This window comes from Zootermopsis nevadensis, unplaced genomic scaffold (genome assembly GCF_977971745.1).
Source record: "Zootermopsis nevadensis isolate Lab colony 2312 unplaced genomic scaffold, Znev_1.0 Znev_ptg000071l, whole genome shotgun sequence".
Taxonomy (NCBI): Eukaryota; Metazoa; Arthropoda; class Insecta; order Blattodea; family Termopsidae; genus Zootermopsis; species Zootermopsis nevadensis.
This window is the reverse complement of record NW_028259202.1, coordinates 123,218-150,555: the sequence shown is the minus strand read 5'-3', so window position 1 is coordinate 150,555 and position 27,338 is coordinate 123,218. Positions and strand designations below refer to the sequence as shown.

Genomic DNA, 27,338 nt, shown 5'->3' with positions numbered 1-27,338 from the left:
CATTCTACAATATCTAATCGTTTAAGAATATAAGCATAAAGTTCATCACAATCTGTATTCCTTTTGCACAACGGAAATATTTCTCCTAATTCTGGAAAAAATTCACGACACTCACATTAGCAAAAACTAGCAATCGAAACAGGCCTCATCGTAAAGTGCATACTCTGTTCTATATTTTTACGTGAATTTGGTCGTGACTCTCGCAACTAAAATTCTATGTGAACATCGGAAAGATGAAAAATGATCAGTAAAAGCGCCATAATTGAGTTAGCGTGCAATATGTAGAGAAAGAATACAGATATTTATACAAAACCTATTACAAAATATACTACACACCTTCCTCAATAACGTCCATTTAAAATATCAAAAGATATTTCTTTCGTCTGCTGGTACAAGGATTTTGCTTCCAAGCTGTCTGGAACACGACTACCAACATAAACATCTCTTCCGCCGTCAACACCAACAGATAAGAGAAGTTGGAGTGCGCTAGTCTTGTTTAAACATGTATTCATGCCATTTTCTTATAGAAGGGATCTTTATTAACAGAATCCAAGCAAAAATACTGACATATTTAAATGTGAGAAAAATTATTCTTTTCCGGCTAGAATCGCAATCTATCCCACTGTGCGGCGGTGAGGAGGAAGAAGGAGAATGTCTTCTGGACGTTGCGCCGTAGAAACGAGTGGCATTTCAGACGTAATTACTGCCTTCATTCCCTGATGATGGAGGCAGTAAGCACCTCTGAAACGTCCGATAATTTCTACGGGACAACAGCCCAGAAGACGTACGTGGCCTTTTGTACTAATTTTTAAGTGCGGTTGTACCAAGGTGACAGTCAATCGATCTGGAGGGAGAAATAGAATCCATTTCCAAAACTTCTTCGTTTTAATACATAAAGACGACCGACAAAGTCCAGAAGAAAGTTGGTAATGCCCGGAACACTGAAAGCTGCTGTGTGTCGCTCTGTCTGAAATAAACTGTAACAAAGACGTTCGGGAGAATTGTTTCATTGTTAGGGAGAATCGTTCGAGAATTTGTGCTTACGGTAATTTTCTTGTGTTTTAAATAAAGACGCGGTGCGATCTCGAAATGAGAAATAAATTTTAACCACGAGCCATTGCTTCTGTTTTCCAAAAGACGTATCTCACGTCTTGCTACGAGCTGTGCCTCTTTTACAGTTTTCCGACAATCAAATCTTTCCGTTTGTCTTGCACTGCGAAACTCTTAATCTGTAATAGGAAATTGTTTACTGGTTGGTGATCACTTCTTAAAGGCCTCGTAGAAACATCGGCTTTTCTTTTAAGTTGTTTATTGTCAGGAAAATGTTTTTGCAGAACAAATAATTTTATATTACGAACTGATCAATCAGTGGAATGTACAGCCTGCGATGTGTGTTGAAATATTTGCGTTGGCTTTAAAATTTCTGCAATAGTTGTTATAATCTCAGATTTCTCTTGAAGGAGTCAAGGGTAAGTAAGACACGAGGTGACCATTCTATAGTACAAATGCTCGCTGCTTGCTATCCGATTTTTAAGTTAAATTCTGTTAAGCCTACGCAGGCCCTTCACCCAATCGCAGTTAATCTGGTCCCATTAGTACACATTCTGGGAGTCTTTTAAGTATTCAGGTAGCAAAAATTCATCCACCACATTGACTAACGGATACCTTTATTTGGCTACGTGAGTCATAAAAGGTTAAAATTGATGCGCATGACTTGTAATTTTCTGCTCGCCGTTTCTCCAAATCGACGACTGTTTCGTGACGTTTCAGGACTCTCTTTACAACAACACTGCAGACTGACATTCTCGTACACGGAATTAGCTCGGATGTATTTTCGAGAGGTGGTCATCCGCTCCGAAAACGCGTGTCAGCTGCTTGTGACGGCTGATTACTTGCTTATACCGGAAGTTCCTAAACTCTGTCGCGACTTCCTTATGAACACGATGGACGAGATGGACGCCAACTACTGTGTCAGCATCATGCAGTTCGCAAGGTAATTGATGTTCATTTGTCATTTGCTGTGACGCCAGACTTCGTCGCTGGAGCGAATCAACTTTACTCAAGACAGCAGCCGAGTGCCGTGTCGGAGATTAAAGCCTCTGACTGAGGACTGTGCGAAATATAATGCGTTTGCAATTTGTTATTAACGTCCTTGAAATTTAAATGTTCTGATTAACTGCATATGTTTTGATCGTCATTATGAACAGCAGATGAATAATTTCACCATGTATAACGTAAATCGCGACACAATGCAGGGTCACAATTATCTCTCTCTTCCTTTCCTTTTTTCTTTCTTTCTTTCTCTGCGGCATTCCTTGCTTCTTACATAATCCTCCCAACACCAAAATCAACATTCAGCCCCACATTTTTCTGCATACAGCAAAACCTCTGTTAACCGAGCCTCGATTATCCGATTCCCACATTAAGCGACCGAATTTCAACCAGATCGGTTGCGATTGGATTCCACCGGCGAAAGTATTTAAATCGATGTCCACGCGGTACAGTTCATTGATCTAACCTCACCCCAGATATTGCTGATTATTATGAACACTTCAAGACATTTAGATAATTCGTTATTATCGGGCAAAGACAAAGACCAACCCGCTGGGTCCCGTAGACGCTGAACTCTTACTCCTTCTTGTTCAGGACAACATAGCAAGCAAAGCAGAATCACACCAGAAACTTCAGTTCATGCGATGGACAGAATGACTGATAAATTCACTACTTTAGTACAGGGACTCCCTCGAACGTCGACACAGGTTTTCTTAGATTTCCTCTGTCTTTAAGCAAATTCTGAGCTGGTTCCCAAGTTGCCACTGCAAGCTTCTCATGCAGCGCTCCCGATTTAAATTCATCAAAATTTAATCCATTACAGTGGAGGCCGGTAAATTACTTATTTAACTTTCCAAATTATAGCTTAAAAGTTCATTAAGAAACAAATCAGAAGTCAGAAGTGTGTGCTATAAGGGTGTCAGATTCGGTTGCTTTGTGGCTCTAGCCATGTTCAGATCGGTGCATCGCCATAGCCGATACAGACGCGAGACAAACACTTAGAGAGAGATATAGAGATCTACCCTGGTGGAAACACAAACCACTAATAAGAAATATTCTATTGATCCACCCTCTCCACCGCAGTCAAAATGGGAAGGAGGTGTCGAGTTCTATGTGTCGTAGGTTTGCTTGGCCCACGCCCCAGACAATAAGGTATTCAAACGCCCATACAACCAATAGGCAATGAATTTAATTACTTCAAACAAGTGCCACATCAATGCAGTACTTAATATGAATGCCATATATATATATATTACTTGGGCCACTGAAAACACAAAACGATTACCAACAAAATCTTGATTAAAATTATTTAGATACAATCAAAGCAATCAAGATAAAAATATCTAATACAATCAAGGCCCACACAACAGCCTCACTATTGGTAATACCCCTACGTCTCCTTCGGCTGGGACCACCCCGAGGGACCAAAAATATCAACCACACGGCAGTTGCCCCGTCAACTAACATCAAAACAACAGGACGGGCAACTACTACAATAAAATACAATACCACCTCACAGGGCGTACCCAGCCGGAGTGGGGTTGTCGACCGACCTGCAGCTACTGACCAGCTCAGAGAGAGTGTCTCACTGACTTCTTTCTGTGTTCTGGCGAGAAAGGTTGGTACGCATCAGTTCCTCCTCAAACACCAGAGCCAGCTCTAGCTTGGCTCACTTGGAAATGAAAACAGTAAGTAGACATAAATCTGTAGTCTATATGAGTGATCATTCCAGAATTTCTTCGTTTTCCATAGTTGCTGAAGGAAGTTTGGTTACTTTACAAATTTTACAACGAAAGATAAATTTATGATTTTATTTCAAAGTATTCATCTGTTCATGTGTTGTCTCCTCCAGTAACTTTTGAATTAATTAACAGATTGAATGGATCATTTCTGAGAGGTGACCCAAACTTTGCATCTTTTAATTATCTTCACAATAAATCTGCATGGCGTGGTACTTTATTAAGTGCCAGGGACAATTTAACCTTTGCAAGATTTAAGCTTTTCACTGCAGGGAGTCTGAGGATGGCTGTTTTCCGGGTTGTTGTGTCTTGTAGTCTGGTAGAATTTTACCGATATTTCAGAGGTCCTTGCTGCCTCAATCATCAGGGTGATAATGGAGGCAGCATTGCCCTAATGATGGATTCAGCAAGGACCTCTGAAATGAGTAAACTTCTACCGCACTGAGTCCAGGATAGACAGCGCTCCGTAATTTACACTGCCGAGGGAACTGAAATATCAAAGGTCAGACCTTGAAATTCGCACAGGTCCAAGGTCTGTGTACGTACCCAGTTTATCGACTATTCACACTTTGAATCCCGAGGCTCCTCTAAATAATGCTCACAAATACAGCTCCTACATGAAATAAAACACTTCTCCATTACAATGATCTCAGGAAGATTTATGCTCCACAGAATTAGTCTCCGCGTTAGCTGACTAAACAGAAAGACAGTTTGTGAGTCATGACTTGCAGTTTCCAATCACACGCGGAGAACCTGCTATCCGAAATGAGAATTAACCGAGACTTTTCTCAGACTTAGTATTTCTGCTCCATACCGGTGGAGGTTCCAGAAACAGGCCACACTGAGGTTTCCCATGGCAAATGCTGTGACTGTAAGCCGCTTTTAATTAAGCCACGACCACTTCCTTCCACACCATTTCCAATTCATTACTCATTCACCAACACGTCGTTCGACACTCATCAACCCAGAAACTAGCATCAGCGTCGTCACAAAGGACCGTGGAATAAACAAAAGAACGGCCTTAAGTGTATCCTGAGAGGTCTGTAGTAAATGTGCACCTCAATCCAGAAATCGTGATTTGATCCATAGGTTTCCTGCTTGGAAATCAAATTTCGCTTGTTTACAGTTCAGGACCCACCACGGCCTTTCCCACTGTCGCAATGCCTCAAAATTGTTGTTGCTCTAGTATCAGAAAAATAACAAAGAAAAACCATAACCATGTTCACCAATGGACCACATCCTGAGCCAGATAAATCCAGACTCAAAACTCCCACCTTGCTTCATTAAGATTCATCTACATCTAGATCTTCCTTTCACGTTTCCTAACAAACTTTGTTGTAACAGCATAAACCAAATACAAAACTAACAGACGAACAGGTCCTACATTCCAGCATGAAATACTTTTAGAACAGGTTCTTTGTGATTCTGAACTGGACTTAGCATTCACTTAATGAAAGTGCAACTGCGTTAGTGCAGATGTTACATCACTCCTACAAAGATACAAACACAGCAAATATCGCATTGTATGTATAATCACACGCAATGTTTCTCAACTTCATTCATTACCTATTTTCTGCTGCGTACTCAACTATTTACGCTGCCAGCAACAGCAAACGTCATATTTCAGGTTCTCAGAGTAGCAAGTATTAGACGAACACGTCATGTAGTCTGGAAAAAGGCGGCAAGAATTTCACATTTGCTTGCTGCCTCCATCTTCAGGGCAGAATCAGCAATCGTCGACAAACTTCTACCAGACCACACCCAGAAGACATTCATCTTCAACAAGAAATGATATTTGCGTTCAGCTGCCAGATAACTTGGGTTCCTCCACAGAGGATATGGACTCAAAATGACATACTGTAAATAAAAATCAGTTTAACACATTAACTGCGACCTCTGAATGTACAACTACGTGCTTTTTGTACTGTCTGGAGTATGAAGAAATGTCCGTTACATAAACAATTAATCTTCCTATGGGCATTCTTTAAAAATACATAAACAATATAAAATTCCCAGTGTTATTTTTGGCCAAGGCCCTGGGTAAAATTACGCACTTACATTTTACTCATAAACTATTAATACTATTGTGTTTAACAATAAAGATGACACCATAAATAATTTTATCAAGATTAACAACATTTTATGCACAGAGGAGCTAAACAGAAAACAGAGGAATATAACTCAATAAAAGAAGCGCTGTCCTATTAACAACAAAGTAAAAGCCAGTGGCGGCTCCTAAGTCTGAGCAGTGGTAGTACTGCTCAAAGCGGAATAATCAGGATAGTTTTACAACACAAAACGACATAAATAAATGAAAAGTAAATTTACATCAGGAGAAAACTCGATGATGTTTTAATTATTTGTAAGTCCTGAAGACGGAGGCCATGATTTCCTACATCATTTTTTTCAGTAAAAGACAATGTTACTAAAAGCCGGCTGTGGAGACCGCAGCTCTGATTCGCGCTGTAACAGTGAACTGCCCCTCACTCCACCTCACACTGCGCTCGCAACTTTAGACCGGCCAGCCGCGCTGAAATCCTTGCAGCCGGAAATATTAAAATAATGATATAGAGGAAACAAAGTGTTGCAAATTATATAAACACAAAAAATATTTTTTTTAAATTTTTGAAAAATTATAAGGGGTGCTGCAACTCTGCAGCTCTTATGGAGGGGCCACCACTGGTAAAACCACAAGTTAAGAGTATAGTAAAAGTTAACACCTTCATAACAACGTCTGAAAGCACAAAATTCAGCATTGTCAAACAAACATATTGACTGACAACGTTAAATACTCTGTGCTCTTAGTTTTGTGTACCGAGTTCAAACACAAACCTCGTACATCGTTTAAACCAAAGTCGGCTGAGGGAGGAAGAAAAAAAAGTAATTAATATTACTTAAGTCTTATTTCCAGTCTTCACTGGAAATCCTTCTTAATAAATTTATCACAGATCTTAGGCTGTGAATGTTGACGAGTTTTACTGAAATTCTTAGATCTGTTCATTTCTACCAATTCCTCTTTTGCAACACGTTACACCAATTCCAGAACATGTTCTTACACACACATCAGATGACATTTGTTCAGAAACTCAAAGCAGAAATCACGTGATACGGATGCTGTGTACAATTACGTCTCCACGGAGTACCCTGGCAATGAAACGATGTATTACACACAACAGGAAAAACACCAATTCATACATTAATGGTTCTCGAGATCACTCTGTTTAGTGCACGTACACACAGAAACATGGGCACTATCCATATTATATGCTCTAATGTGTCTTCAGATGACTCCACTGACTGAATGATTTATTACACACGTCACAGGAATATGGACGTCGCCACTATGTGTGCAATTATGCATCTTCAAATGATGATTCTGTCGGAACGACTTACTGCACACATTACAGGTACAAGGATACTCTCCACTATGTGTGCGTTGATGTCTCTTTTGACCACTTGGCCAACGAAATGTTTTACTGCATGCATCACAGGAATTGGGATGTCCCCCACCATGCTCAAGTTCATGTTCATTCTGAGGACTCTGCTGAAGAAATGAGGAAAGAATTATGATAAAGTTAACATAAAGAAGAAGAAGAAGAAGAATGAGATTGAAAGCAACACGAAAGTTTTTTCTACCAAATCCGATTACCTGACCCAAATTTAGTGGAAGGTGTGCAAGAATTTGAAGTCCACATCGCAGTTTACAACAGTTAATTCACTGAGGTATGTGACGTAATCTGGAGCCCATGCCCCCAATTTAACATCATACTCAAACAATAAATGCCAAGTCACTCAGTTATCTTGGTTCTTACTCTGTACCAGGTTGGATCTGAATTCCATAGTACATGCATTTTTTTACACAGTGGGACAGCTACACGTAAATTTGTTGGTTCAATCACTTGATGGCTACTTATAGCAAGAGATTAAATATTTTGGAGCCCCTGGTCTTACATCGCATAACGTGTTCTAACTCTGAATGGTAGGTCACTGTATTAAAATGTGAACACAAACTTGGCAAATATATTACTCTAGATGCAGTGGGATAGGAAGATGTCGGATGTTAGTTCAATTAGTTCCTTGATACTTGTAACAGAAAGTTGGGTTTCTTATCAGGCCTGAACTCGGATACATATCAAATGGACTCCCAAATGATAGCATGGTACGAGGTGCGATCGGAAAGTTTCAAGACTGTGTCAATATAGGGCGAACCGGATGTAGTACGAGCTTCTGCCGCTAGGGGGTGCGGCCTACATTCATAGTGAATCAGTGTGCCAACCGGCATCATCGAATTAGCATTTGTTTCTTAGTTACGGGAGTTTTGGTAGTGAATTACACCGACCCTCCTGCGATTTCGGAATGGCGGATTTTCAAATTTTGCCAAAGACTCGCCAAAACGGCTACGGAAACCTATGAAATGCTAAAGCAAGCATTTGGGGAGTCCGCAATGGGTCGTGCACAAACGTTTTTGTGGCATTCACGTTTTAAAAATGGCCGAACCTCTGTCGATGATGGCGAGCGTTCTGGACGACCATCTTCGAGCACAACGCCCGAAAATGTTACGAAGATTCGGCAGGCCATTCACGAAGATCGACGTCGTACCATCAACGACTTGTGCGACATTGTTGGGATAGGCTATGGGACCTGTCAGCTGATTCTAAAGGAAGAACTCCACATGCGACGCATCATGACAACGCGCCAGCGCACACCGCCCTCAAAGTTCGGCAGTTTTTGGCCTCAAACACCATGGCCGTCATCCCGCACCCTCCTTATTCGCCGTGTGACTTCTTCATCATGCCAAAGATGAAAATTCAGCTAAAGGGAAGGAGATTTGAGACGATAGAAGAGATTGAGGCAGAATCGCAGATGGTGCTTGACAGGCTGACAAAGAAAGATTTCCAGGGATGCTTCCAGGCTTGGCAGCGGCGCTGGGATCGTTGTGTTCACTCCCAGGGGAACTACGTCGAGGGTGATGGATGAATTTAATACCTGAGATAAGTGTACGGGTTTTTATAGGCGCAGTCTCGAAACTTTCTGATCGCACCTCGTATTTAAGAGGTTAATAAAAAATTCTACTGCACGGAATAGAAGAAAAGTCACGTATGCCAACTATCCCTGAATTCTCATCCATCCCTGGATACATTTGTACATACACTCAAACAGATAAGAACCATAAATAATTTGGTTAAAGGGAGGCTTACCTTCCATTCATCTTTCATTATGGGAAAAGCTGATGGTGTGTAAACCTCATCATTTCTCACGCCAACGGAATCCTCTTCTCTCAGAACATCCACGTCATTTTCTATCTTGATTTTATCAATATTCTGCTGTAAAATTACGAGTTAAATATAAATTCCTTGAGATGATATGCATCAAATGCAGGTATAAACTGGATGGGAATCTACAATAGCATATTCTGAAATAGAATATGGGGTGCCCTCAAACTAATATTGAGTACATTCAGGATAAAATTGTATATCACAAATCAATTTCACATAAAAATTTCCAGAATATAAGAAACTGCTGTAATGCAATGTGCGGCAAGAACATTCATTAACCTTGTGTTGATGAAACAAGAAATTTACTGGAGTCTTACTGTAGTGATGCCACGGTACAAGGCATCTCACATTCAACCCCGATAGATACACACGTTCTTTCTTTCCTTTATAAAGTTAATTCCACACTGTTAACAGTGTAGTGGACTGAGTCCCAGAAGCTCACATGATTTTATTCCGTCCAGCTTCATACTATAATATCTAAATCGAAACTTTCAGCCATCTAAAAATTCGAAATATAATTTTAACGCTTCTATTTCATGTGTTCCTGTTACTCCTACTGTTTATTGTCCTGTTGTCTCGATGATCCATCCGACCGAGGAGTGAACATTTAAGTTTGTGCTCACCATAAAAACCTGCAACAACTAAATAAAGCCGAGTATTGTCAGGTTGGTATTACCGAACTAGCTCGTAGCTCGCTCGATGTCACGTGCTACGAATGGAAGAGACATTCTAACCAAACTTTTTTTTTATTCTCACGCCTATCATCAGTTCGTTTTCTCCTTGTTCTGCCTTTATATGGTACCAATTCAGTGTTAAGACCGCAATCTTCCGAGATATGTGTACACGCTATTTTACAGGAACCCTTAAAAATATAAGGCCATTAACAGCTCCTGCCCTGGAAATGGCGTCTTTAAACCAGAACGCCTTCCCATCTGCCGCGTAGAATTATATGATCCCAGACTTGAGACAATTTACAGAGCCTTTAAATAATTATATATGTATCACATATCACATTATTTGTTCTAGCATTAATTTTCCGTTTCAGGTAAAGAGGAGGACTGCTTGTTATTTAGATGTCCTCTCAAATAAAATCACGTCTTAAGACAATTCCAAGGATAAAGGAACGTTGTAAAAAAGCGATGCTAATAAAAGTAATCTATAATTAATACGAGGAAGGTGTTAAAATTATGGACGTGTTCTTGGGTGGCTGAAATATTCGACACGCATTTTACGCTCTACACAGGTGTTTTAGAAAGTGCTCTAAAGACAACCTTCAGCACGGGGAGTTAAATACCGCTGTTGTGTTCGTCCTGGGGTAATACTTTCTTAGTGTCCCTTTAACTTTTGCTCTAAAATACTTTATTTATCATAACATTTGAACACTTGAATGAGACACTTAACTAACCCCCCGAAGGGCAGTTAGTTAGGCATGTTACTTAAGATTTCAAAACGCAACCAACCTCCTAATGTTTTAACCGTCAATTCGAGGCGGTTAGTTTAGTTTCTTACACAAGGTTGGTTGCGTTTTACAAACTTGACCAACCCCCCCGTAGGAGCTCCGAAAGGAGCGCCCTGCTCTAGTACTATAAAAATTTGTGATTTCGTCGTCGTTAATAAATTACGTCGTCAATCAACAATGCCAACAGATATTTGTTTATACTCTGCATTGTTGTGTTGGTATAGAAACACAACAATGCCGAGTAAACAAATACCGCTTCACAACAAAGAGATCGAAAACTATCAAGCCAGTCGCATGATCACTGCTCCAGAAGCAGCAGACCGCATTCTTGATTATCGACTGACAGTTGGCTTAAAACATCAGAAAAGTGAAAGAAGACGTCATCAAGTATTTGAAGTACCGACTCCAACAACTTCAACAAGGTAAACTGATACTCATTCGATATATTACGATTGCGAAAACTATTATGATCGATTTTAAGACGAATATTTGCAAGGGTGGAGATAGACGTGGAAGGTTGACTGAACAAGAACATCGACGTAAAGACGTAGAATATCAGATTAGAGAACGCGCTCCGAAAGGAACGCCCTGCTCTAGTCTACTATAAAAATTTTTGATTTTCGTTGTCTTCAGGAAATGACGTCTTCAAACAATGTCAACAGATATTTGTTTATACTCTGCATTGTTGTGTTGGTATAGAAACACAACAATGCCGAGTAAACAAATAACGTAATAAATAAACAAATACCAAGCCAGTCGCATTGTCACTTCTCTACAAGCAGCACATCGTCTCCGAACAGCGACTTAAAACTATTTAAGAAATGAAGGAAAGTGAGAGAAGACGTACTGACACCAACAAGGTAATCTGATACTGATAAGAATACTCATTCGAGTCAAACTGCTTACGAAAACTGACGCCTCTGTGTTTAAATTATATTTAGGCGATAAATACAATGAAAGAAAGGGGTTAAAAGACTTGAGTAAGACACAAAACTAACCACCCCTTTGGGGGGGGGGGGGGTTAGTTTAGTTTTTTACTAAAGATTTTAACAAATTAATATACAAAAACCTCAGAATTTTAAATTTTTAAAAAAAATGCAAAACTTGCTTTACATATAGATTATAGATATACATAAAGCTTAAAAATTTTCAGCAGAGACGAAAGCATCTACGGAATAATAAGAGTGAGTGAAGAGGTAATCTTTCAATGCAGGCTTAAATACCTTTATATAATAACTTAGACTTTTAACTGTTGGTGGAAGATTATTAAACAACTTGATACCTGTATAGTAGACTCCTTTTTGATATTTAGTAAGGTTAGGATTTGGCACATAGAGATCATGTTTCCATCTTGTATTTAAATTATGTACATCTGTATTTCTTTTAAATTTATCTAAGTTTTCCACCACACATGATAGACAGCAGAGTATAAATTCACTTGCAAGTGGAAGTATATTAAATTTACGAAATAATTTTCTACAAGATACCCTGCTTTTGACACCGGCCATTATTCTAATTAATTTGTTTTGCATGTAAAAAGTTGTCAGTGGAACCATGGTTCCGGATAATTTGACGTAAATACGTCATACCTGCTTTACAATCGAGTAAAGTTTGATTAAGACATTGCTTATTTAAATTGAATTAGTTACGCTTAAGATGGGTCTGTGGTAGATGAATGTAATGTAATGTAATGTAAGGTAACTATGTAGGTAACCATTGTTTATTTGTTGATAAACAGATGACGTATCCCAGGTAACATAACAATGAAGTTATGTTACCTAAGAAACTAATTGCTACGTGATCTGTTTACTCGGCATTGTTGTGTTACATTACTGCCGTCAACAATCCGCTTTCGTTATTGCAGAAAGAACTGAGCTGTGAATCGGCTGTAGAATAAGTGCGTCGTAGAATAGATAATTTTGTGCTGGTAAAAACGTTTTAGAATATCACAGGTACTTATCTTATGTAAGAATTATTACATTACATTACATTATAGAGACGTATTTACGTCAGATTCTCCGGAACCGTGGTTCCTCTGTCAACATTTCATATCTTATATTTCTGAATCTGTAGTATTACAGAATCTGAAAATCGTGTACAATGAACACAGAAAAATACGACCTTGAACCCATCCGTACGTGTTTTGTATTGTTCACTGAGGTGAACTCTAGAAACTGTGATGGGTGTGTTATAGCTTCATTGCTTAATTTAATTAACAGTAATATAAACGTGATTTATATATTTTCAATTGTGTGTATTTTAGATACCGGTGACAGAAGGTGACGTCTTCAAACAATGTCAACAGATATTTGTTTATACTCTGCATTGTTGTGTTGGCATAGAAACACAACAATGCCGAGTAAACAAATAACGTAATAAATAAACAAATACCAAGCCAGTCGCATTATCACTGCTCCAGAAGCAGCACATCGTCTCCGAACAGCGACAGAAAACCATTTAAGAAATGAAGGAAAGTGAGAGAAGGTAATCTGATACTGATAATAATATTCATTCAAGTCAAACTGCTTACGAAAACTGACGCCTCTGTGTTTAAATTATATTTACGCGATAAATACAATGAAAGGAAGGGGTTAAAAGACTTGAGTAAGACACAAAACTAACCACCCCTTTGGGGGGGGGGTTAGTTTAGTTTTTTACTAAAGATTTTAACAAATTAATATACAAAAACCTCAGAATTTTAAATTTTAAAAATAAATGCAAAACTTGCTTTACATATAGATTATAGATATACATAAAGCTTAAAAATTTTCAGCAGAGATGAAAGCATCTACGGAATAGTAAGAGTGAGTGAAGAGGTAATATTTCAATGCAGGCTTGAATACCTTTATTTAATAACTTAGACTTTTAACTGTTGGTGGAAGATTATTAAATAACTTTATACCTGTATAGTAGACTCCTTTTTGATATTTAGTAAGGTTAGGATTTGGCACATAGAGATCATGTTTCCATCTTGTATTTAAATTATGTACATCTGTATTTATTTTAAATTTATCTAAGTTTTCCACCACACATGATAGACAGCAGAGTACAAATTCACTTGCAAGTGGAAGTATATTAAATTTACGAAATAATTTTCTACAAGATACCCTGCTTTTGACACCGGCCATTATTCTAATTAATTTGTTTTGCATGTAAAAAGTTGTCAGTGGAACCATGGTTCGGGATAATTTGACGTAAATACGTCACACCTGTTTTACAATCGAGTAAAGTTTGATTAAGACATTGCTTATTTAACTTGAATTAGTTACGCTTAAGATGGGTCTGTGGTAGATGAATGTAATGTAATGTAAGGTAACTATGTAGGTAACCATTGTTGTTTATTTGTTGATAAACAGATGACGTATCCCAGGTAACATATCAATGAAGTTTGACGTTTCCCAGGTAACATATCAATGAAGTTTGATGTTTCCCAGGTAACATAACAATGAAGTTATGTTACCTAAGAAACTAATTGTTACGTGATCTGTTTACTCGGCATTGTTGTGTTACATTCCTGCCGTCAACAATCCGCTTTCGTTATTGCGGAAAGCGCTGAGCTGTGAATCGGCTGTAGAATAAGTGCGTCGTAGAATAGATAATTTTGTGCTGGTAAAAACGTTTTAGAATATCACAGGTACTTATCTTATGTAAGAATTATTACATTACATTACATTATAGAGACGTATTTACGTCAGATTCTCCGGAACCGTGGTTCCTCTGTCAACATTTCATATCTTATATTTCTGAATCTGTAGTATTACAGAATCTGAAAATCGTGTACAATGAACACAGAAAAATACGACCTTGAACACATCCGTATGTGTTTTGTATTGTTCACTGAGGTGAACTCTAGAAACTGTGATGGTAAATAACTGATGGGTGTGTTATAGCTTCATTGCTTAATTTAATTAACAGTAATATAAAAGTGATTTATATATTTTCAATTGTGTGTCTTTTAGATCCCGGTGACAGAAGGTGACGTCTTCAAACAATGTCAACAGATATTTGTTTATACTCTGCATTGTTGTGTTGGTATAGAAACACAACAATGCCGAGTAAACAAATAACGTAATAAATAAACAAATACCAAGCCAGTCGCATTATCACTGCTCTACAAGCAGCACATCGTCTCCGAACAGCGACAGAAAACTATTTAAGAAATGGAGAAAAGTGAGAGAAGACGTACCGACACCAACAAGGTAATCTGATACTGATAATAATACTCATTCAAGTCATACTGCGCATTCAAGGGTTAAAACACTTAGATAAGACACAAAACTAACCACCCCTTTGGGGGGGGGTTAGTTTAGTTTCTTACTCAATGGGGAACTTCATACTTATGATTCAATTTAACATTTTAGAGTGATTAATTCAAGGAGTATGAGATGGTTGAGACATGAACCGCACAAAATTTAACAGATTCAATTGACTTTAGGTAGGTGGATGATCTGAACACGACAATGAACCTTTAGAGTTCCATAATATAAAGCAAGAATTTTGACGTACGTCTACACGGAAGGGACATTCGGCAAAAAAGCGTAACGGAGATGTGTAGGATCCGTATCCGTAACGTCGTGTTTGTTTATTTCAGTCGTAATCCAGGGCGAGCCTCAGCTACTGGGCGGGCGACAGGTGGCGGATAGTGATATGAGGGTTAGCTGCGAATAAGGGGCAGTCCCGGACCGAGGCGGCAAGACCGGAGAGCGTGGGAGTGTAGCTGGTGGCAGGCTACACCCATCAAATACCACATGAGCTCAGTGCCCCCACTGCCTTGTGGGTAGGGGAGGAATCCCCAAAGGCTACGGGAAGGAAAACCCTGACAGAAAACCAAGGGTAGAAGGGGCTGCATAGGGATAGAGAAACCAATCCTTCTAAGGGAAAGAACCCGGAATAAAAACTTCTGGAGGACGGGGGGGGGTTGCACATCGGACTACCAACCCAATTCTGGAAGAAGCTCACACACTGAAAGGGCCGTAGTGCTAGAGAAGAAGAGGTTGGAGCAGAAGCGCACATGTAATGAAGAAATTCGAAACTTTCATTTTGTTTGTATGTATTCTTCCTTTGTGTGTGTCTGCGTGCGCGCGCGAGCGTTTGGGTGTGTGTATGTGGCGTGGGGCGTGGGGCGTGTGGGGCCTGGTTTCCTGTCGTGTTGTATCGTGTGGTTTGGTGTGTTGTGTGGTGTGTTCTGCAGTCGTGTCGCGTCGTGTCGTGTCGTCGTGTGCTGTCGTGTCGTGTGGTGTACTGTGGTGTGGGCCGACACCACACGACACGACACGACACGAGACGACGCCACACGAGACGACGCCACACGAGACGACGCCACACGAGACGACGCCACACGACACGACGCCACACGAGACGACGCCACACGACACGACGCCACACGAGACGACGCCACACGAGACGACGCCACACGACACGACGCCACACGAGACGACGCCACACGACACGACGCCACACGAGACGACTGCACACGAGACGACACACCACGCGACACGTCAGCACACCACACGACACGACACTATACGACTGCACACCACACCACACCACACCACACGACACGACAAGACACCACCCCCACACCACGCCCCAGACGCCCCACACGCCACACACACACCCAAGCGCGCGCGCACACGCGCACACACACACAGAGGAGGAAGACGTACAAACCTAATGAAAGTTTCGATATTCATTACATGTCCTTCTTCTTCTTCTTTACCACTACGGCCCTTTCAGTGTGTCAGCTTCTTCCAGAATTGGGTTCTTAGCCCGATGTCCAACCCCCATAGTCCTCCAGAAGTTTTTATTCCGGGTTCTTTCCCTTAGAAGGATTGGTTTCTCTATTCCTATGCAGCCCCTTCAACCCTTGGTTTTCTGTCAGGGTTTTCCTTCCCTGTTTTAAAGAAGTAATTGTTTTGTTTGTTTGTTTGTTCCGAAATGTAAATCGATCAATCGATAAGGAACATGAATGATATTTTCTTATCTTAATTATAATAAATTTTAAATAAAATTATATTGTGATCAGACGGATTAAAATAAATAATTGATATAATTGTTTTATTTCCATTGTCATAAATATTGTACAGATTTCTTCCAATTTTGGGCTGTGGTCTCCAGAAACCAAGTTTTATTGCTGGAGAGTGGCCATGTTTGAAGAATATTCAGATTGCATATTTGTTAGAATGTGGAACAGGAAATCTACCTTTTAGTTTTTAGTTTTCATTTTTATGTTTGATTAGTGGAGTTAGGCTTTGAAATTTTCTATTATGATATATATTTAAAAAATGCTTTTTCATAGGTTAAAAAGCATACATAGAGATTATGTGAATTTAAAGTTAAATTTGATAAATTATGCATGGAAATAGTTAAATAAATGGAATGATTGTTAATTTATAAATAATGATAGTTCATCATATAAATTGGAGTATTAAAACATCAGTAGGTCTCACAAGTTCTCTGCAGAATATATTTGTTTTAATTTGGAATGAAGATTCTTCTCCATAATTGCAAAATCTTTGAGGTGGCAAGAAGGGTTGCTTCAATGCGTCATTCAGTTTCCATCAATTAACCTCAAATACAGTAAATAAAAATGCGATTAAATATTAATAACGCTAATAAGAATAACTTCATGGGCAACAGAATTTTGTAGACGAAAATCCCTACGTTCACAGGTCGTGTAATTGTTTCTGTCCCGACGCAGAAGCACGGAAATGTAACTCATCTGTGAGGATTAATACCACGTCACTTTTATGACAATTTAAGCAGTCGCTTTTGTGTAACACTTTTAACGGGAGTAACACAAAAGCTAAGCGAGTTTTGTGAAACAAAATACTGAGGAAAATCTCAGGCGGGATCTATGGGAGATAGGAGTTGAAGGAGACTGGATTTTGTTGGCCCAGGACAGGGTCCGGTGGAGGGCTTTGGTTAATTCGGTGATGAACCTTCGGGTTTTATAAGCCATCTGGTTGGTTGGGTCCACTATTTGGGAAGCCTGAGGGGAAGAGACCTCTGGGGAGACCTAGACGTAGATGGGAGGACAATCTCAGGCGGGATCTATGGGAGATAGGAGTTGAAGGAGACTGGAGTTTGTTGGCCCAGGACAGAGTCCGGTGGAGGGCTTTGGTTAATTCGGTGATGAACCTTCGGGTTCCGTAAGCCATCTGGTTGGTTGGGTCCACTATTTGGGAAGCCTGAGGGGAAGAGACCTCTGGGGAGACCTAGACGTAGATGGGAGGATAATGTCAGGCGGGATCTATGGGAGATAGGAGTTGAAGGAGACTGGAGTTTGTTGGCCCAGGACAGAGTCCGGTGGAGGGCTTTGGTTGGTTCGGTGATGAACCTTCGGGTTCTGTAAGCCATCTGGTTGGTTGGGTCCACTATTTGGGAAGCCTGAGGGGAAGAGACCTCTGGGGAGACCTAGACGTAGATGGGAGGATAATGTCAGGCGGGATCTATGGGAGATAGGAGTTGAAGGAGACTGGAGTTTGTTGGCCCAGGACAGAGTCCGGTGGAGGGATTTGGTTGGTTCGGTCGATGAACCTTCTGGTTCCGTAAGCCATCTAGTTAGTTAGTTAATTAGTAAGTTACTTAGTTCTTTCAGTTGTGTGTTCGTAAGGAGACGAATATAATTTAATCTACCTTCTGAGACTCTTCGGAATTGTTAACTGTCTTTTCAAGGTAACTTTTGTAGAAGAAAACGGTATCAACGAGACGTGTTTTGAACCAAAGTTACAGTCTCGAACTGTTTCATAAAGCTTCCTACATGTCTTCAGGGTTCGTTCTTCAGTATCTCACACATTTATTACCTAGAATACAAGTTGAAATAAAATTCTTCGTAAGCGTAAACGATATATTCTTACTTCTGTCTCCGCCTATTGTACACAGACTAGAGCAGGGCGCTCCTTTCGGAGCTCCTAGGGAGAGTTGGTCAAGTTTGTAAAACGCCACCAACCTTGTGTAAGAAACTAAACTAACCGCCCTGAATTGAGGGTTAAAACAATTGACCATTGCTTTTTGAAATCTTAAGTAACACGCTAAACAAACTCCCCTTCGGGGGGGTTAGTTTAGTGTCTCATTCAAGTGTTTTAACCCCTGAGTAAGAAACTAAACTAACCCCCCGAATGGGTTGCGTTTTAAATTCTTGAGTAAGACGCTAAACTATCCCCCTTTGGGGTGTTAATTTAGTGTCTTATTCGGAGCACTTTCTCTAATCTGATTTTTTACTTCTTTATGTCGCTGTTCAGAGGCCAACTGTTCTTGGTCAGTCAGTTTTCTACGTCCAACCCCACCCTTACAAATCTTCGTCTGCTTTTTTTCCCTTCTGTTCTTATTGAATACGTTTTTCTACGTTTATCGATGTATTTCTTCTTTCGCTTTTCTTTATTTCTTAAAAATGTCAGATCATGTAGTTCTTTACGTCGCTGTTCAGAGGCCAACTGTTTTTGGTCACTCAACTTTCTACGTCCAACCCCACCCTTACAAATCTTCGTCTGCTTTTTTTCCCTTCTGTTCTAATTGAATACGTTTTTCTACGTTTATCGATGTATTTCTTCTTTCGCTTTTCTTTATTTCTTAAAAATGTCAGATGATGTAGTTCTTTACGTCGCTGTTCAGAGGCCAACTGTTTTTGGTCACTCAACTTTCTACGTCCAACCCCACCCTTTCAAATCTTCGTCTGATTTTTTCCCTTCTGTTTTTGTTGAATACGTTTTTCTACGTTTATCGATGTATTTCTTCTTTCGCTTTTCTTTATTTCTTAAAAATGTCAGATTATGTAGTTCTTTACGTCGCTGTTCAGAGGCCAACTGTTTTTGGTCACTCAACTTTCTACGTCCAACCCCACCCTTTCAAATCTTCGTCTGTTTTTTTTCCCTTCTGTTCTTATTGAATACGTTTTTCTACGTTTATCGATGTATTTCTTCTTTCGCTTTTCTTTATTTCTTAAAAATGTCTGATGTTGTAGTTCTTTACGTCGCTGTTCAGAGGCCAATTGTTCTTGGTCACTCAACTTTCTACGTCCAACCCCACCCTTTCAAATCTTCGTCTGATTTTTTTCCCTTCTGTTTTTGTTGAATACGTTTTTCTACGTTTATCGATGTATTTCTTCTTTCGCTTTTCTTTATTTCTTAAAAATGTCTGATGTTGTAGTTCTTTACGTCGCTGTTCAGAGGCCAACTGTTCTTGGTCACTCAACTTTCTACGTCCAACCCCACCCTTTCAAATCTTCGTCTGATTTTTTCCCTTCTGTTTTTGTTGAATACGTTTTTCTACGTTTATCGATGTATTTCTTCTTTCGCTTTTCTTTATTTCTTAAAAATGTCTGATGTTGTAGTTCTTTACATCGATGTTCAGAAGCCACCTGTTTTTGGTCAGACAACTTTCTACGTCCAATCCCACCCTTGCAAATCTTCGTCTGTTCTTCTACAAATGTCGTTAATATGGTCTCGTTTATCGATGTAATTCTCCCTTCGCTTTTCTTTATTTCTTAAATATGTCAGATGTTGTAGTTCTTTACGTCGCTGTTCAGAGGCCAATTGTTCTTGGTCACTCAACTTTCTACGTCCAACCCCACCCTTTCAAATCTTCGTCTGCTTTTTTTCCCTTCTGTTTTTGTTGAATACGTTTTTCTACGTTTATCGATGTATTTCTTCTTTCGCTTTTCTTTATTTCTTAAAAATGTCAGATGATGTAGTTCTTTACGTCGCTGTTCAGAGGCCAACTGTTCTTGGTCACTCAACTTTCTACGTCCAAACCCACCCTTTCAAATCTTCGTCTGCTTTTTTTCCCTTCTGTTTTTGTTGAATACGTTTTTCTACGTTTATCGATGTATTTCTTCTTTCGCTTTTCTTTATTTCTTAAAAATGTCAGATGATGTAGTTCTTTACGTCGCTGTTCAGAGGCCAACTGTTCTTGGTCACTCAACTTTCTACGTCCAAACCCACCCTTTCAAATCTTCGTCTGCTTTTTTCCCTTCTGTTTTTGTTGAATACGTTTTTCTACGTTTATCGATGTATTTCTTCTTTCGCTTTTCTTTATTTCTTAAAAATGTCAGATGATGTAGTTCTTTACGTCGCTGTTCAGAGGCCAACTGTTCTTGGTCACTCAACTTTCTACGTCCAAACCCACCCTTTCAAATCTTCGTCTGCTTTTTTCCCTTCTGTTCTTGTTGAATACGTTTTTCTACGTTTATCGATGTATTTCTTCTTTCGCTTTTCTTTATTTCTTAAAAATGTCAGATGATGTAGTTCTTTACGTCGCTGTTCAGAGGCCAACTGTTCTTGGTCACTCAACTTTCTACGTCCAAACCCACCCTTTCAAATCTTCGTCTGCTTTTTTTCCCTTCTGTTTTTGTTGAATACGTTTTTCTACGTTTATCGATGTATTTCTTCTTTCGCTTTTCTTTATTTCTTAAAAATGTCAGATGATGTAGTTCTTTACGTCGCTGTTCAGAGGCCAACTGTTCTTGGTCACTCAACTTTCTACGTCCAAACCCACCCTTTCAAATCTTCGTCTGCTTTTTTCCCTTCTGTTCTTGTTGAATACGTTTTTCTACGTTTATCGATGTATTTCTTCTTTCGCTTTTCTTTATTTCTTAAAAATGTCAGATGATGTAGTTCTTTACGTCGCTGTTCAGAGGCCAACTGTTCTTGGTCACTCAACTTTCTACGTCCAAACCCACCCTTTCAAATCTTCGTCTGCTTTTTTTCCCTTCTGTTTTTGTTGAATACGTTTTTCTACGTTTATCGATGTATTTCTTCTTTCGCTTTTCTTTATTTCTTAAAAATGTCAGATGATGTAGTTCTTTACGTCGCTGTTCAGAGGCCAACTGTTCTTGGTCACTCAACTTTCTACGTCCAAACCCACCCTTTCAAATCTTCGTCTGCTTTTTTCCCTTCTGTTCTTGTTGAATACGTTTTTCTACGTTTATCGATGTATTTCTTCTTTCGCTTTTCTTTATTTCTTAAAAATGTCAGATGATGTAGTTCTTTACGTCGCTGTTCAGAGGCCAACTGTTCTTGGTCACTCAACTTTCTACGTCCAAACCCACCCTTTCAAATCTTCGTCTGCTTTTTTCCCTTCTGTTCTTGTTGAATACGTTTTTCTACGTTTATCGATGTATTTCTTCTTTCGCTTTTCTTTATTTCTTAAAAATGTCAGATGATGTAGTTCTTTACGTCGCTGTTCAGAGGCCAACTGTTCTTGGTCACTCAACTTTCTACGTCCAAACCCACCCTTTCAAATCTTCGTCTGCTTTTTTTCCCTTCTGTTCTTATTGAATACGTTTTTCTACGTTTATCGATGTATTTCTTCTTTCGCTTTTCTTTATTTCTTAAAAATGTCAGATGATGTAGTTCTTTACGTCGCTGTTCAGAGGCCAACTGTTTTTGGTCACTCAACTTTCTACGTCCAACCCCACCCTTTCAAATCTTCGTCTGATTTTTTCCCTTCTGTTTTTGTTGAATACGTTTTTCTACGTTTATCGATGTATTTCTTCTTTCGCTTTTCTTTATTTCTTAAAAATGTCAGATGATGTAGTTCTTTACGTCGCTGTTCAGAGGCCAACTGTTTTTGGTCACTCAACTTTCTACGTCCAACCCCACCCTTTCAAATCTTCGTCTGATTTTTTCCCTTCTGTTTTTGTTGAATACGTTTTTCTACGTTTATCGATGTATTTCTTCTTTCGCTTTTCTTTATTTCTTAAAAATGTCAGATGATGTAGTTCTTTACGTCGCTGTTCAGAGGCCAACTGTTTTTGGTCACTCAACTTTCTACGTCCAACCCCACCCTTTCAAATCTTCGTCTGATTTTTTCCCTTCTGTTTTTGTTGAATACGTTTTTCTACGTTTATCGATGTATTTCTTCTTTCGCTTTTCTTTATTTCTTAAAAATGTCAGATGATGTAGTTCTTTACGTCGCTGTTCAGAGGCCAACTGTTCTTGGTCACTCAACTTTCTACGTCCAACCCCACCCTTACAAATCTTCGTCTGCTTTTTTTCCCTTCTGTTCTTATTGAATACGTTTTTCTACGTTTATCGATGTAAGACTTCCTTCACTTTTCTTTATTTCTTAAATATGTCTGATGTTGTAGTTTTTACGTCGTAGTACAGAGGACAACTTTTCTAGGTCAGTCAGACGTTTTAAAATCTTGAGTAAGACTCTAAACTAAGTCCCCCGAATGGGTGTTAAACACTTGAACAACCCACGTTTTGGGGAGGGTTGTTCAACTGTGTTTTAAAATCTTGAGTAAGGCACTAAAGTAACCCCCTTAGGGGGGTTACTTTAGTTTCTTTTTGGTTGAATATTATTATTAGTATCAGATTACCTTTTTGGTGTTGGCAACGTCTTCTTTCACTTTCCTTCATTTCCTGAATAGTTTTATGTCGCTGTTCGGAGGCGATGTGCTGCTTCTGGAGCAGTGATAATGCGACTGGCTTGATAGTTTTTGATTTCTTTGTTGTGAAGCGTTATTTGTTTACTCGGCATTGTTGTGGAACACAACAATGCCGAGTAAACAAATAACGCCCTGTGTGTGAGCAGTGTAAGGATGTGGATCAGAAGTTGAGCTTCGTGTGGAAGTCTGTAACGGTCCAAATTACATCTTCTGCTTAGGTAATTTGATCATACCATTTAGTTTTTTATATTATTTTATTGGGCTGAATTTCTTTTTAATTTTCGTTTCAAAATTCTAACTTGTTGTTGTGTTTCGAGGGTAATACTGGGATGTTTACTTCTAGTTCATGGCATATACCTAACTGTTTACGACAAAGACATCCGAGGACCTTCGGTTCACATGAGTCTTGTGATTTTACACCAGGGCAATAAACTGTCGTGAATTGGTTGTAGTTCCAAGTGTCATACTTCAACATTTATGGCGGAAATATGTAGAAAGTTAGTTTAGACTCTATGGTTCATTGTCACTCAGCAGATAATGTTGCTGGACCTTACGCATTAAATAGGTTGAGGGGGAACTCTTCAACAAACTTTCGAGGTAGCCGCCCGCAAACCCAATACAAGTCTGAGATCATCGTCTTGTGGCTAAAGCCAAGTATTATCATCTGCACATCTTTATTTATTCTTAAATAATTAAATTGTGTATAAATAAAGTATTATATTCAGCGATAAAGGAAGCTTCTAGTTGTCGGGAGTTACATGCCATTAACACCCCTGAAATGAGTCAAGTGATTACCAGGGAGCGAAGCTATAACGTAGAAAAACTTATTTAACAAGAACAGAAGGGGAAAAAAAGACGAACATTTGCAAGGGTGGAGTTGGTCGTAGAAAGTTGACTTACCAAGAACAGCGTGGTAAAGAAGTGAAATATCAGATTAGAGAATGCGCTCCGAAAGGAGCGCGTTCCTCTGGTCCATTCAAAATCTTATAAAACTAAAGTATTCAAGAAAAGAAAGTGTTTTATAACTGAATAATGGAGATACCAAAATTCTTATTTTGGTTGGTAAGATCAATAAATATATATATATATATATATATATATATATATATATATATATTCCTGAAATAAATTATGTGGTTTCAACATTCCTCGGCTTACATTCGACTGGAACATTGCCTATTTATACGGATTGGTGTGCTGTTAATTAACAGGTTGTTTTGCAGAATAACCTCCATTAGCTCTGTTGTTGACGACCGTGTCCCATTTTCATTTCGGAGGAATCTTCCATTTTGGGCCCAACAAAAATCATCATAATCACTGCATCAGATTATGAAGAGTTATTAATAGGGTCATATTTTACCGCGTGTCAGACCATCGATAAAGCGAGAAGTGAATGCAGATAAGAGAGTAATGAAATTAAATTACATTTGAACAGAGTTAATTTACAAATACAAGTTAGTGTGAGACTAATAGCCATTTTGACACCTGGTTTAATGGTGATAGGGCAGTTTACAACAGCGGCAATGCTTTGAATTTTACTCAAGAGCATCCTTTTTATGTTATGAATAAATAAAATTACAAGTTCCTTAAAATCTTAGGCTATCTTACACCTGGACACGTGATATTTCTTCAAACACTTTAGATAACTAAAAAAATGTCTGAATTGAAAATTGTTGACGTTTCATGTCGTGTAAAAATTTACAGAAAGTTCGTCGTGAGTGTTTCGTAAAGTAGACTGTATGTGTCCGTAATTGACCAAAACTGAATTCGCCAGACATTTATAACAGCAAATTTAATTTTAAAAACCCATTTCTTCAAACGCGGTCCTTTTATGAAACAGTTCCATGAAAAACATAAAATTATGGGTTGGACAGCTTACTAAGAACAAGTTTCGATGTAAATTCCTGAACAACAAATCCGTTCCTGTTATAACGAATATGATCACATGTAAACGCGCGTTTTTGTAGTGTGAACTGAAGCCCTCGCTGACATTTCGGAAGTCTGTAAGGGTATAACACCCGGTAGTCTGAATCAGGAGAGCCGGTCTGCGGTCCAGGACACGTCCTCTAAAAAGAAGCGTGATTTATGTCCTCTTAACAGCGACGCTCGTTTGAAACTTAAACACAGGGAGTCATAAAAGGGTTGCATAAGAGGTAGTGCCTTATTTCGGCGTGTCCAGAGGCGGCGTCACGGCATTTTCCCCCTCCCCCCAGAAAAGTTTCAAAGTTGAAATCACCGAATATAGACGATGAACGTCAAACACCATTCTGTTGCTCGAAGGTCACAATTAAATTCTGGCATGACGAGGAAATTACTGCCTCATCACAATAGCGACTCCGTTGCGGCTGATTTCAGCTTTGCCTGAGAAATAAACCCAATGATTATCAGATTTAAAATGACCATAATTCCTCCAGTGCGTCTCACTTAAAGCATCGTCGGTCGGGTCGCTCGACAAAACAAAATCCTCATCGGCTTTTAATCTCGTTTTGGTGATCATGTGGTCCATAGTGCAGTGAGGCCACTCTCTCTTCTGCCCCGCGGTGTTGGAACCAAGCCATACGGGCCGTGTCTTCAACTTATCGACACCAGGTCGGAAAAGGAGTCAGTCGCCTTTCGCCCTGGCTCGATACTGATCCCGCCGCTGTCCAACATCAGATGCAATGTCCCAACTAACTAGGGACGTGGACGTTGACGCCAATGTTTCGTCGCGGTCCTGAGGAATTAACCTGCACTATTAACACATGGCGAACTAAGCTGCTTTTCAGATTATCCGAGGCACCTCAGTAAACCCCTTACTCTCGTTTGTTATCTGGGGTTTTCACCAAATCTTCAAGTGAGTTACTCAGCTTAACAGGATGGACCACGTGAAGGTGAGAGTCAGAGTTGAAGTCATTGGCCAGTGTATTTCTCTGACCCTTGTCTGGCATTAAACGGATACATTATTTTATGCTCTCAGTAATGGAATCATTTGTTTTAATCACGTGATACAAGGACAAAGGAAGGAGAGTTTCAATGCAAGAACGCCAACAGATCCACACACCGACCACCGAAGCTGGCCACTTGCGAAGTAATGAAGACGGCAGCGTGGCTTTAAGTTTCGGGTAGATTCAGTACAAATGCACTCAAGGTTAATGATTAATACTTTCTCTTGTTACAAAACACTACGGATGTAGACTGGGAAGTCAATAAACATTCCTGGTGAAATGTAGAAGTAATCACTAGTACCAGGAGAAGGCGATGAAGATGAGTCTTCAGCCCGGATTCTGACTGGAATACTGTAGGAGGGAATAATGAATTCGAAGCGACTACAGTACTGCGGTGCATAAGGTAAGTATTTAAACCAACGCACTACAATTCCCGAGGAAAATCACATCTACTTCACATTAATCATGGCCCCGAGTTACGGAAGAACCGGGATCCAAAGTGCGGCTGATCCATCAAGCAGGGGATCGTGGAAAGTTAAGTGATGTGATCGCCAACCTTCGCTAGCGGAGAAGGCACTTCGAGATAAAATTTGTGCATATTCAAGATGTGAAAATCATAAGAAACTAGGACAGTTTAAAAGTTGTTTTTAATATGGTTGGGAGGAAAAAGGTCTGAAGTGACGTAATGAAGAAGCTGAAATTTTCTACATTCCTCCCCCATCTCTAAAGAAATTAAATTCAGTTTTGTCTGGGAACTTTCATTCTGTTCGACGAAGCACTAGAAATAGAAAACAATATTGGCCATTTGAATACGTTATTTCTCTAACGTCAATTAAATATATGTAGGTATATTAAGACTGTATTTCATGTCGTTTAATTAATAAACACGTAACACATGGTTGTGAACTTTTATTTCGAAACGTGTTGTATTGACGCGTATTTAAATAATCGAGGTTAGTTACCAGGGCACGCCTGCAAATTATTTTCTAGTGAACTTAATTTTCTTTTTTTCCTTCCAGTAATTAAGTGAAGTAAAAATGGCTCGCTTACACACAGCAAAAGCCGAATGTATAAGCAAATATTCATTAGCGGCTTTCCTCTGCCCTGAGACCTGCTAATATGACGAATCTCTTCGTGGTTTTTCCCAGGCTATAGAAGCAAAGTCCGGCGTTGTTAAATAAATAATCACTTATTAATCAGAATATTCACTAGTTCGCCTCCAATGAGAAGGCTTCGTTCGAAACATTAATCAGGTGTGAATTAGACTGGACAGAGTTCATTGACCAGCTCTTATAAAAATAAAATGTGTCTTCATGTCTCACGGCATGCAGGATGCTCCCGACCAACTCAGCGACTAGCAGTGTCTCACATGTGACTTTATCTCATAGCATTATTTACTTAAATTTAAAAGAAATGTGTATACTCCTTGTTTAAAAAGTTATTGTTATTTATAAAAGCGAAATACACTCTCTTTAGCATGAGAAGTCTAATATTCAG

The 27,338-nt window shown here is 39.3% G+C and overlaps 3 long non-coding RNA genes across 5 annotated transcripts; all 3 read left to right on the top strand.

Moving 5' to 3' along the window:
- The first annotated feature begins 3,660 nt into the window (after positions 1 to 3,660).
- On the top strand, positions 3,661 to 5,765 carry LOC147871061 (uncharacterized). The gene is made up of 2 exons (XR_015532861.1): positions 3,661 to 3,740; positions 5,419 to 5,765. It is a non-coding gene; the product is annotated as an uncharacterized LOC147871061 (long non-coding RNA).
- Positions 5,766 to 10,814: 5,049 nt separating this feature from the next.
- Positions 10,815 to 16,380, top strand: LOC147871060 (uncharacterized). 2 transcript variants are annotated; one of them, XR_015532869.1, is made up of 5 exons: positions 10,815 to 10,948; positions 11,160 to 11,386; positions 12,790 to 13,010; positions 14,486 to 14,725; positions 15,118 to 16,380. It is a non-coding gene; the product is annotated as an uncharacterized LOC147871060 (long non-coding RNA). The 2 variants fall into 2 exon arrangements; XR_015532868.1 differs by lacking the exons at positions 10,815 to 10,948; positions 11,160 to 11,386 and adding an exon at positions 12,380 to 12,478 and having other exon boundaries at positions 15,118 to 16,375.
- A 6,683-nt stretch (positions 16,381 to 23,063) lies between these two features.
- LOC147871059 (uncharacterized) lies at positions 23,064 to 27,241 on the top strand. Of its 2 annotated transcripts, XR_015532867.1 has the most exons (3): positions 23,064 to 23,135; positions 25,426 to 26,244; positions 26,861 to 27,241. It is a non-coding gene; the product is annotated as an uncharacterized LOC147871059 (long non-coding RNA). The 2 variants fall into 2 exon arrangements; XR_015532866.1 differs by lacking the exon at positions 26,861 to 27,241 and having other exon boundaries at positions 25,426 to 26,739.
- Positions 27,242 to 27,338: the final 97 nt, after the last annotated feature.